The 11,342-nt window shown below is 43.4% G+C and overlaps 1 protein-coding gene across 2 annotated transcripts in view; it reads right to left on the reverse strand.

Annotated features, from left to right (window-relative positions):
- The window catches only part of LOC128702988 (mucin-2), an 89,224-nt gene that overhangs the window by 19,079 nt on the left and 58,803 nt on the right, over positions 1-11,342 (reverse strand). Inside the window, exon 2 of one of the 2 annotated variants that reach the window (XM_053797500.2) lies at positions 6,262-6,833. The exons of the other annotated variant lie outside the window; for it this stretch is intronic. The gene's annotated coding sequence lies outside the window, so the exon portion shown is untranslated. The remainder of the gene's footprint in view (positions 1-6,261; positions 6,834-11,342) is intronic. 2 annotated transcript variants of the gene reach the window in all.

Consider the following 11,342-nt stretch of genomic DNA (forward strand, 5'->3'; position numbering starts at 1 on the left):
TTCAAATGTGAGCTTTATCCCACAATGTTTCGCTCAAAGGTGAGCTTTATCTCACAATGTTTCGCTCAGGAGTGAGCTTTATCCCACAATGTTTCGCTCGAAGGTGAGCTTCATTCCACAATGTTTCGCTCAAAGATGAACTTTATTTCATATGGCTTCGTTCACAGGTGAAATTTCTAGACAATCCTTAAAAAATGGGGTTATATATTGTGAAAAATCTTTTTTTATTTCTCATAGATTTAAAGACTTTACTCAAATTTCCCCTTAAATGGCAGTTTTATTACGAAAGCTTTAGCTCACGTATGAGCTTTATTATACAAAGCTTAGCCCATAGATGAGCTCCATAACACAAGATTTAACAGTGAATTTATAAAATCAATAAAGGATCCGATTCGAAATGTGGGATTGTATGGAACCCATGATCCAAATACCTGAAAAAAAAGGTTCAACGAGATATTCTTTTGTTTATAGGGAACAGCAGTGGAATCCGATTAAAAGATCAACTGTGGTCTTTGTGATCCTAATCCTTTAAACTTTCTCGTATATGACAACGACAGCACAGTACACCAGCGTCTGAGGCGACACACAGTGTCACTACACCCTTGTGGGTTATTCAGATCAAGGAATAGTGGAGGTTAATCGCACTCTGATCCCTGGAAGAGAGAGGTAAAGGGACTGGAACAGTAGGAAGAGAGGATCAGACACGAATACCAGGGGTTAGATGCAAACTGGAGAAATGGTAAACAATACTGACAAGATGGAAGAGGATTGAAAGAGGTAACAGAACAGATTAAAACACGGTGGAAAAGACGAGGGTGGAAATGAAGGAAAGGGTGTAGGGAAAAGGGGAAGATTAGAGGTCAAGGAGAAAATAAAACACGCTTTCTAACCTGTTAAAGGGGATGACGCAAGAATTGAAAGTGCCGAAGAAAAGGAAACCTTGAGAGACTGTAAAAGAAGGCAAAACTAAACAAAGAATAAAATATCAGTCACAACATTAAAAATAACTAAAAGAGAAGACGAAACACTAGATGGTGAGGAAAGAGGAGACACATCCCGACAGCTGCGGCAGTGAGGAAGGCTGAGGAAGTGGTAAACTTTATGAGGATTGTAACGTTAGAGAGAAGTGCAGTTTCTGTAAGAAGTATTCAGCATTTTGGTGCGCTGTGAAAAGCATTCTGACGCTGGAGTTCCCCTCAATAAAACTGTGATCAGTGAGAAGAATTCCTTTTGTTGTAAGTAACAAAAGCAGAGCGATTTCCCGGTAGTCCTTCCTGCTTAGAAAAATTCCTTAAAAAAGAAGATAAACCTCTATGAACCTAGAAAGTAGGTGTGTATGGTGACAGAAGAATAATGGCAAACAAAATGAAAGGAAAATCAGACACATAGCATAATGGAAGCAGCAATAGACCCACTAAGAGAAATACCACCAGAGTGGTGCACTAACCAGGTAGGGACAGAGCCAACAGGGTCATGAAAGACAACCCCATTGTGAGAGACAGGAGGCTGACAGCAACAGGCAGCTACCAGATAGCCAGACAACCGAATAACTATAAACCAGTTTTGCTGAATAGGATATGGGCTAGAATGCTAGAAAGATAAAATGAAAGAAATCTGCTGGATATCTTAAACTGATACACAATAGAGCAAGATGCCAGATTTAAAGAGAGCTCTGACCTCTGACATCACTCAGCGTTCCTGGCAATGAAAAGTAAATACGATCCACCACAAGAACGCTCAAAGCAAAGCTTAATAATAGAAGTATAAATTGATACAAACAAAAGAAAGATTGATTATTACCTAATGTGGTTATTAAAACTGAGTTGCTGACACGTAAAGTATTCAGAAAATGAGTCAAGCCAAAGGCTAAGAATCGTTCAACGGTGTTAACGGAGGCAGTGGAGAGCGATAACTGGCGTCACGATTTCAATATATTTTTTGTTAACATATTGGCCGTTTCCCACCGAGGCAGGGTGACCCGACGAAACACTTTCATCAACATTCACTCCATCATAAGAGGGAAAAATTCCCATGTACTCAGGACGACTCCTCGAGGGAGGTTCCTTGACGCTGGTGAGGGGCTCCTGATCTAGGGAATTGGATCTGTGTTCCAGTTCCCTGAATTAAGCCTGAATACCTTCCACATACTCCCCCCCCTACAGGTACTGTATAATCCAACAGGTTTAGCGCTTCCCCGTGATTACAATAATACTCAGAAGGAAAAAATGGTTAGGAGGATACACAATTAACCCGCACATAGCAGAGAGGAGCTGACGACGACGTTTCGGTCCGATTTGGACCATTGTGACTAAATTTTCCAAGTTGGACCGAAACGTAGTCGTAAGCTCCTCTCTTCCATGTGTGGGTTATTTGTGTATCGTTCCAGTCACGGTATTTTGCCTTTTATGTTATTTATGGTTAGGAGGATGTTGTGCTCATGGGTCCAACCAGACAAACATCACCTCCATGGTGAAGTGAATTTACAAAGACAATTAAGAAAACACCAGGACGTATGAGAAGACGTTTCGGTCCTGGGACCTTGATCACTTCTGATACAAGTGTCGAGAATAACTCTATATATGGGCTGTATGAGAGGCATACAATGACCTTTTTCCATGGTAAGTTGACCCAGCATCTCTGGATTGATACCGGAGACAACCAAATAAAACGAACCTAAATAAGAAATCTCTAAAATGGTTTAATATTTTTATAAATTTGTTACAATCCTTTCCAATAGGCACATAATTATTATAAGCATAAACTGACGGTAACTTATTCAGATCTAGCAGAGGACATCACAATAAAAATGGGTCAGATTTCCATTTTGGGGATCGACACCATGCCTAACCCTTCTAGGGTAGGGTAGGTGCCTGAGCCCGAGCCTTTAGCTCACAAGACTGTCATTCCCATTTGCCCCCTTGGGGCGGGGATGGCAGACCAGAGAGGCCTAGCTTGTGGCTAGGCCTGGGGACAGTTGGTCCCAAAGATGAGGAGGTACTTGTGCCTCCTCCCATGGGAGACTTAGGTCTCAGACATTCCCTAGAGGGAGCCAAGGCCGGGCCACCACTTGGAAAAGGCCCGGGCCGGGAGAATACCGGCTAATCTTTAATAATAATAATAATAATAATAATAATAATTCCATTTTGGGGCCTCCCACCACTTCGAGACCCAAAATCCTGTTTGACAAAACTCCTAGGTTTCTATGAGAGCAATAAAAATGAAAAACAAATGGATGGGTAGATTACTTCTGGCTTAAGACTATATGAAAGTATCTGACACAGTGCCATACTGGAGGCTGATGTACAATCTGGAATAGCAGGTATTAATAGCATGGGAAGGATGGGGGAGAAGTGGATATAGGAATATCTGTAGAGGTCAAGACCAAGGATACATGATTAAAGAGGCATCAGAGTAGATAAGGGTGACGAGTGGAGTACTGCAAGGACAAGAGTTCCAATGTTGATTATTAAATACAAAAGTCTTCAGATATTTTTTTCTGTAGTTCGAGTGGTAGCGCCACTCAAACTACCGGTTGTTGTTGATGCTGTTCCCATTCAGCACAGGTGGTACCTCGGTACCTCCCTGTATTCCACAAGCGTGTTATATGAAATTTAATCCTGGTATAAAAGTGATTACGTATGATGCGAAACTAGTGAGAAAGATAACACTGGTCTACGAAATCTAAAAAATAACTGTGCCTCGGAGAACAAGGTAGAGTATTCCACTTTGTTTTTGGGGTGACTAGTCTAACATAATTACAATCGATTGGCTAAAGGAAACTGTATTTTCTAAACAAGTACGAATTGTGGCTATAGGAAACTATGTATTAAACCATTACGTATTGTGGGAATAGATCAAAATCCTTCACAGGCCAAAGATAACAGCAACCGGCCGGAATCTTTATAAATAGAGCCAATTTGTAATTTTAAACACGTCTGCTGTAGACCAGCGTAATCGATGAGAGGGCGAGGCTTCAGCATCATCTGAACGCGCTGTAAATTTCGTCGGAAACCCTGATTATGATGTTCATAGCGCATTAAACCCGAATGGGTCATACATCGCTAAACGGTAGGTACAAGGCTGGCACACGGAAACGGAATGGAAATAAAGAATCCCAGTGGAAATAAGTCACTGACTTTTTTGGGTAATCCTAAGTTCTCCACACATATGCTGCTATATATGATAATCTATGTAACTGTATTTGTGTATACCTGAATAAACTTACTTAAGGAGGTAGACGCCTGAGTAAAAGTCAAAGTGCAATACTCAGGTCACTTTCACCTCCATGAAATCCTGAGAATTGCAAAGTGCAACTTAAGCAGTTATAATGCAGACTACGGTCTTGAGGTGTAAATTGATTTAAGTACAAAACCACGATTTTAGGTGGTTACAATTGTCTTACATCGTAACACGTATAAATTACCTAGTAAAAAAGGACTTATTGGGATGGTTGAAGGTGATGTACTGAGGACGATGTACAATGAGAAGACCTGGGAGTGAGGAACGCGTCAGCATATAAAAAAATTCGTGTACCCTAAGAGACAACACAGTAAGCGTCAGGGATCCAAGACTGTTCAACTGCCTCCCAGCATACATAAAAGGGTTTACCAATAGACCCCTGGCTGTCTTCAAGAAGGCACTGGACAGACACCTAAAGTCAGTACCTGACCAACCGGGCTATAGTTAGTACTTCGGTTTACTTGCGACCAGCAGTAACATCCTGGTTAATTAGGCCCTGATCCACCGCGAGACCTGGTCACAGACCGGATCGCGGGGGCGTTGATCCCCGAAAATTTCCAGGTTAACTCACAAAACTCAGGAAGCTCGAGAATCGTACAGAAAACTATTCACAAGCTATGTCAGGCCATGTCTGAGTCTGCAGCGCCAATATGGATCCACCACTTGATCAATCACGTTGAGAAAGTAAAGAAAATACAGAGAATTGAAACGAGACTGATACCGGAAGTGAGGGAGAGGCACTACGAGGAAACCTGAGGAATAATACACAAATAACCCGCACATAAAAAGAGAGGAGCTTACGACGACGTTTCGGTCCGGCTTGGACCATCTACAAAGTCACTCTGTGGCCGAAACGTCGTCGTAAGCTCATCTCTTCTATGTGCGGGTTATTTGTGTATTGTTCAAGTCAGGGTATTGTGCCATTTTGTGTTATTTATAGACTTAATAACCCAGACATGATAACCCCAGAGCGAAGGAGCATTAGAGATAACATAAATCATGACTTACAAAATACAAAATTTAGGCTTCATACGCTAGGATAACCCATTGATAACCCAATAAAATTAAGGCTATTTGAAGAGGCTGAAGATAAACTCAAATGTGGCACAAGTGTTTTATTTATCAACTTGTTGGTTTTCTAAACCGTTTATTCACAAGATTGAGATGTGAAGAGGGAAATTATGGAACATAGATGGCAGATAGAGACGAAAACGAACCACAGGGACATTGGGAAATGCCATATCAATCTTAAGACTAGTGAGTGGAAAGCACTTGACGAGGCGATGGTGAAAGACGAGTTAGAGTTTGAACATGACTAAGCTCCCTAGAGGCTAGGAATTAGTAAAGACTAACTCTGAATGATAACTACAACGCTGGGCCAAAAACTATGAATCGACCCCTGCATATACAACTAGTTAGTTTAATATCATTATTATGCAGCCTATACTCACGGTGTGGGCGATAGCCAAAGGACTTACAGAGGTACATAATGGGTCCAGGGACTGGGCCACAAAGTTTTGATAGCTGAGCAAGTTACAGTGGTAATGGACAAGTTACAGTGGTAATGGACAAGTTACAGTGGTAATGGACAAGTTACAGTGGTAATGGACAAGTTACAGTGGTAATGGACAAGTTACAGTGGTAATGGACAAGTTACAGTGGTAATGGACAAGTTACAGTGGTAATGGACAAGTTACAGTGGTAATGAACTATTTACATATTTATATCTAGTCACAGTTGTAGTGAGTTATTTATACAGATACAACTAGGTGAGTACAGGTGCGCACACACACACAAACCCCCACTCACACACATGCACGTGTTTGTGTACAATCACCTATACATAAGCAAATTTCTGACTGATGTTATTTGCACATAAAAAGTACATTATGTATATTTTAAAGTGTGATAACCCAATTAACAAGCTCTGTGTCTTATTGCCATACATACACAACAAAGGTTATAAAGACAGGCACATGTGAGTGAGGCTCAGAAAGGTAATGTGAGGTGCTAGAGATTTACCTGGGGTGAACGAGGGGCGGTGAGGGGACCAGGTGCTGGGCAGACTGCCAACGATAACAAACACCGCACACCACTCACGACATCTTGGACGATCCTAGAGCAGCATTGCAGTGCTGCACCACTGCAGAAGCACACTACTCGAGGCAGAAAGCAATCTACACCTGAGGTCCAGGAGCCAACACCTTCCCCGGGTGTATCAGAGGGGAAGGAGCGAGTGTATGAGAGGGAAGGCCAGAGGGGATGGGTGTGTTCTCTTGCTATACGTCCAGCGTACTGACTCCCTCTCTCTCTCTCTCCCTCTCTCTCTCTCTCTCTCTCCCTCTCTCTCTCTCTCTCTCACTCTCCCCTCACTCGACCCTCTCTGCCTGCCACGTAGCAAGTTGCCTAATCACAGGAATCAATTCTTACCAAGTTAGGCTTAGTCTTCCCCAGGCGGCGGAAACACTCCCTCAGGAAGCCGTTGCTACACAAAATCTTACGTGGCAAATTTGCTAATCCTTGAAGATTCCTCTCATATCAGATCACTAAAACCATATCCCCGAGGCATTCAATTTCTGTTTTTCTTGGATAACCTACGAAATCAAAAAAGAAATAAGACACCACACCAGCATCTACATTCTCTGGAAGACAATATCACGTTACCGGAGACGACGAACAATCAAACACCCTAATGGAAATAAGTCACTTTGACTTTTTTGGGTTATCCCAGGTTCTCCACACATATGCTGCTATGTATAATAATCTATGTAACTGTATTTGTGTATGCCTGAATAAACTTACTGCTCGAAATGCCCCGGCATGATAGTGCCTTTCTATGTACGAATCAAATTATGAAATGTAATCACACACTGTAACCTTTCCAAAGAAAGAAATTGATGTATTTTGTACTATGTTCACCTAGCAGTAAGCCACTAATGTATTCATTAATCCCACTGTTATAAATTGTAATCCCACTGTTATAAATTGTAATCCCACTGTTATAAATTGTAATCCCACTGCTATAAATTGTAATCCCACTGTTATAAATTGTAATCCCACTGTTATAAATTGTAATCCCACTGTTATAAATTGTAATCCCACTGTTATAAATTGTAATCCCACTGTTATAAATTGTAATCCCACTGTTATAAATTGTAATCCCACTGTTATAAATTGTAATCCCACTGTTATAAATTGTAATCCCACTGCTATAAATTGTAATCCCACTGTTATAAATTGTAATCCCACTGTTATAAATTGTAATCCCACTGTTATAAATTGTAATCCCACTGCTATAAATTGTAATCCCACTGTTATAAATTGTAATCCCACTGTTATAAATTGTAATCCCACTGTAATCAACTGCAACCCTTACTGAAATCTACACTACCTTGTATAAACAGGATTTTATTGAGTTACATGTTAATATACGTGTTACATAAGTATTGCCTAGGAAGAAACAATTACTGTATTACTAGGCCTATCAGCTTTATCTAGTTCACTAAGTTAAGTATATTAACTTACGTACTTAGGTACGTGAGGCATTACGTAGAATGAAAGGGGGTAAAGCAGCTGGAACTGATGGGATCATGACAGAAATGTTAAAAGCAGGGGGGGATATAGTGTTGGAGTGGTTGGTACTTTTATTTAATAAATGTATGAAAGAGGGGAAGGTACCTAGGGATTGGCGGAGAGCATGCATAGTCCCTTTATATAAAGAGAAAGGGGACAAATTATCATACAATTATCATATAGTTTATGAAGTGTGTCCGTTATCAAGGACAGCCTGGACAATAGTCCGTAGTGGGTGGCATATTGGGGGAGGACTAAAGGCCTCCCTGATGGTAATATGCCACATTTCTAGATTTTCTCGGGTTATCCTGGGTTGTTATTCTGGATTATTAACCCACAGAGACTAATAATTCAGAGAAAGTTTACATTTAGAGCGAAGTGGCTCCCAGACGAGGCTCTGTGACTCGCCAGAGAACTGTTCACTACCAAAGACCTGGAGTATACCTGGAGTATACCTGTAGTATACCTGTAGTATACCTGGAGAATACCTGGAGAATACCTGCAGTATACCTGAAGTATACCTGGAGAATACCTGAAATATACCTGGAGAATACCTGAAGTATACCTGGAGAATACCTGGAGTATACCTGGAGAATACCTGGAGTATACCTGAAGTATACCTGGAGTAAACCTGGAGAATATCTGTAGTAAACCTGGAGAATATCTGTAGTATACCTGGAGAATACCTGTAATATACTTGAGGGATGTTCTGGGGGTCAACGCCCCCGCGACCCGGTCCGTGACCAGGCCTCGTTGTCGATCAGGGCCTAATCAGCCAGGCTGTTACTGTTGGCCGCACGCAAACCGACGTAGATAATATTGTAACACCATGCTGTAACACCGGACTGTATTATTATAATCATGGGGAGCGCTAAACCCGTAGGATTATACAGCGCATGCAGGGGGGGGGTGGAAGGTATTCAGGCTCAATTCAGGGAACTGGAGCACAGATCCAATTCCCTAGATCAAGAGCCCCTCGCCAGCGTCAAGGAACCTCCCTTGAGGGGAACACCGGACTGTAACGGCGTGTTCTTCTAACACCGTGTTCTAACAACAGGCTATAGCACCGGGCTATAACTGCTTCAATAAACACTAGGTTCGCCAAAAACACCAACTTCGCCAAAACACCCCAGCTTTGCCAAAACACCCCAGCTTCGCCAAAACACCCCAGCTTCGCCAAAACACCCCAGCTTCGCCAAAACACCCCAGCTTCGCCAAAACACCAGTTTTACTATTCACGATACTCTAGTGGCGTGCACCGGCCGGCGACATGAAGGGTCGTGTGTTGGGGGAGAGGGAGGGGAGAGAGGGAGGGGAGAGAGGGAGGGGAGACTTGCGAGTATCGATTGATGGAGGGGTGGGGTACAGGGAGGGGTGGAAGAGAGGGGAAGCACCCCCATTCTCGTGTCCCTCTCCCATCATCTCATTTTTTTAGCCCCACCCATTCTCCCTCTCCCTTTCTCTCTCTCCCTCTCTCCTTAGAGGGGTAATACCTATGGTAGTTATTTTATACATATTTTTTAACACATCGACCGTTTCCCACCGAGGCAGTGTGACCTGAAAAAGAAAAAACGCTATAATCATCATTCACTCCATCACTGTCTTGCCAGAGGCGCACGTATGGTAATTTGATAACACCTCTGGAGAAGAAACAAGGAAGAAAAGGGAATTATGAAGGAAGGAAAAAAAGATGGAAAAAGAAAAGGGAAAGAGGGCGAAAATTGTTATTGGTGTTAAGATAAGATTTCGTTCGGATTTTTAACCCCGGAGGGTTAGCCACCCAGGATAACCCAAGAAAGTCAGTGCGTCATCGAGGACTGTCTAACTTATTTCCATTGGGGTCCTTAATCTTGTCCCCCAGGATGCGACCCACACCAGTCGACTAACACCCAGGTACCTATTTGCTGCTAGGTGAACAGGACAACAGGTGTAAGGAAACGTGTCGAAATGTTTCCACCCGCCGGGAATCGAACCCGGGCCCTCCGTGTGTGAAGCGGGAGCTGTAGCCACCAGGCCACAGGGCCACCGCGATGTTTTGTATTCCAGGATAACCCATTAAAGCCATTCTGGTTTATTTACATTGTGGCTTGTTGGTCCTCTACCCCAGGATGCGACCCATGGTGGTCTACAAGACCTTCTTCACGGCTACAACTAACCCATCCCTTTAGGTAGGACCTACATCCACTGGGGAATCCCACCTACCAGTGACTATGTCCTCGTCTGCTACACGTCCCTTTCCACTGACGCCTATATAACCACCAGTCTTCTTGCCTTTGCTCCGATCGTTCCCTTCTGGCAAACCAGAGAGGCCTAGCTTGTGGCTAGGCCTGGGAACAATTGGTCCCAAAGATGAGGAGGTACTTGTGCCTCCTCCCATGGGAGACTTAGGTCTCAGATACTCCCTAGACAGGGAGACAAGGCCGGGCCACCACCTGGAAAAGGCCCGGGCCAGTTTGGGGCGCATCGACCACCATGACCTTTGCTCCAGATTCTCCTCCACCACGATGCTGTGAACACCAACTCTGAGGGACTGATTACCTAATGTTTTGTATAATGTTCTACTGTCTTCTAATTATGTCCTAGAATCTGTATTGATAAAGCTATTGGATGGCGAAACGTTCTCAATAAAGATACCCAGATGCTGCACATGTGTCTTAACTTTCAATTTTTCAGTAATTTAAATGTTGCATTTATTTTATGTGGACAGTTTACGGCCTCTGTACATTTCCCAGCTCTGCTGTTATTATTGTCTTTAAAAGTCCTGTGAGCACAGAACAATATTAAAGACGTGAGAGAACAATTGATTTAAATGTCCCAGCCACGGTTTAAATGCCCCAGACGCGCCGAGGTTTAAATACCCCAGACGCGCCGAGGCTTAAATGTCCCAGACGCGCCGAGGTTTAAATGTCCCAGACGCGCCGAGGTTTAAGCTTCGGCCCGTTTGGGACATTTAAACCTCGGCGCGTCTGGGGCATTTAAACCTCGGTGTGTCTGGGACATTTAAACCTCGGGGTGTCTGGGACATTTAAACCTCGGCGCGTCTGGGACATTTAAACCTCGGCGCGTCTGGGACATTTAAATGTCCCAGACGCATCAGAGGTTAAATGTCCCAGATAGGACAAGGTTTCAAAATAAAACCTACCCAGCCATGAGACTAAGGCCGTCTTAAACCCTCAGCCCAACTAAAACACAACAAATGGTTCTTATCTCTTACTCCCAGTCAGTTTTAACAAGATAACGTGAGAAGATAACTTGTCAGTGCCAGCAGTGATACAGGCTGAGGAACCACCCCTCACTACAGCCTGAGGAACCACCCCTCACTACAGGCTGAGGAACCACCCCTCACTACAGGCTGAGGAACCACCCCTCACTACAGGCTGAGGAACCACCCCTCACTACAGGCTGAGGTACCACCCCTCACTACAGCCTGAGGAACCACCCCTCACTACAGGCTGAGGAACCACCCCTCACTACAGGCTGAGGAACCATCCCTCACTACAGGCTGAGGAACCATTCCTCACTACAGGCTG

This window comes from Cherax quadricarinatus, chromosome 86 (genome assembly GCF_038502225.1).
Source record: "Cherax quadricarinatus isolate ZL_2023a chromosome 86, ASM3850222v1, whole genome shotgun sequence".
NCBI lineage: Eukaryota > Metazoa > Arthropoda > Malacostraca > Decapoda > Parastacidae > Cherax > Cherax quadricarinatus.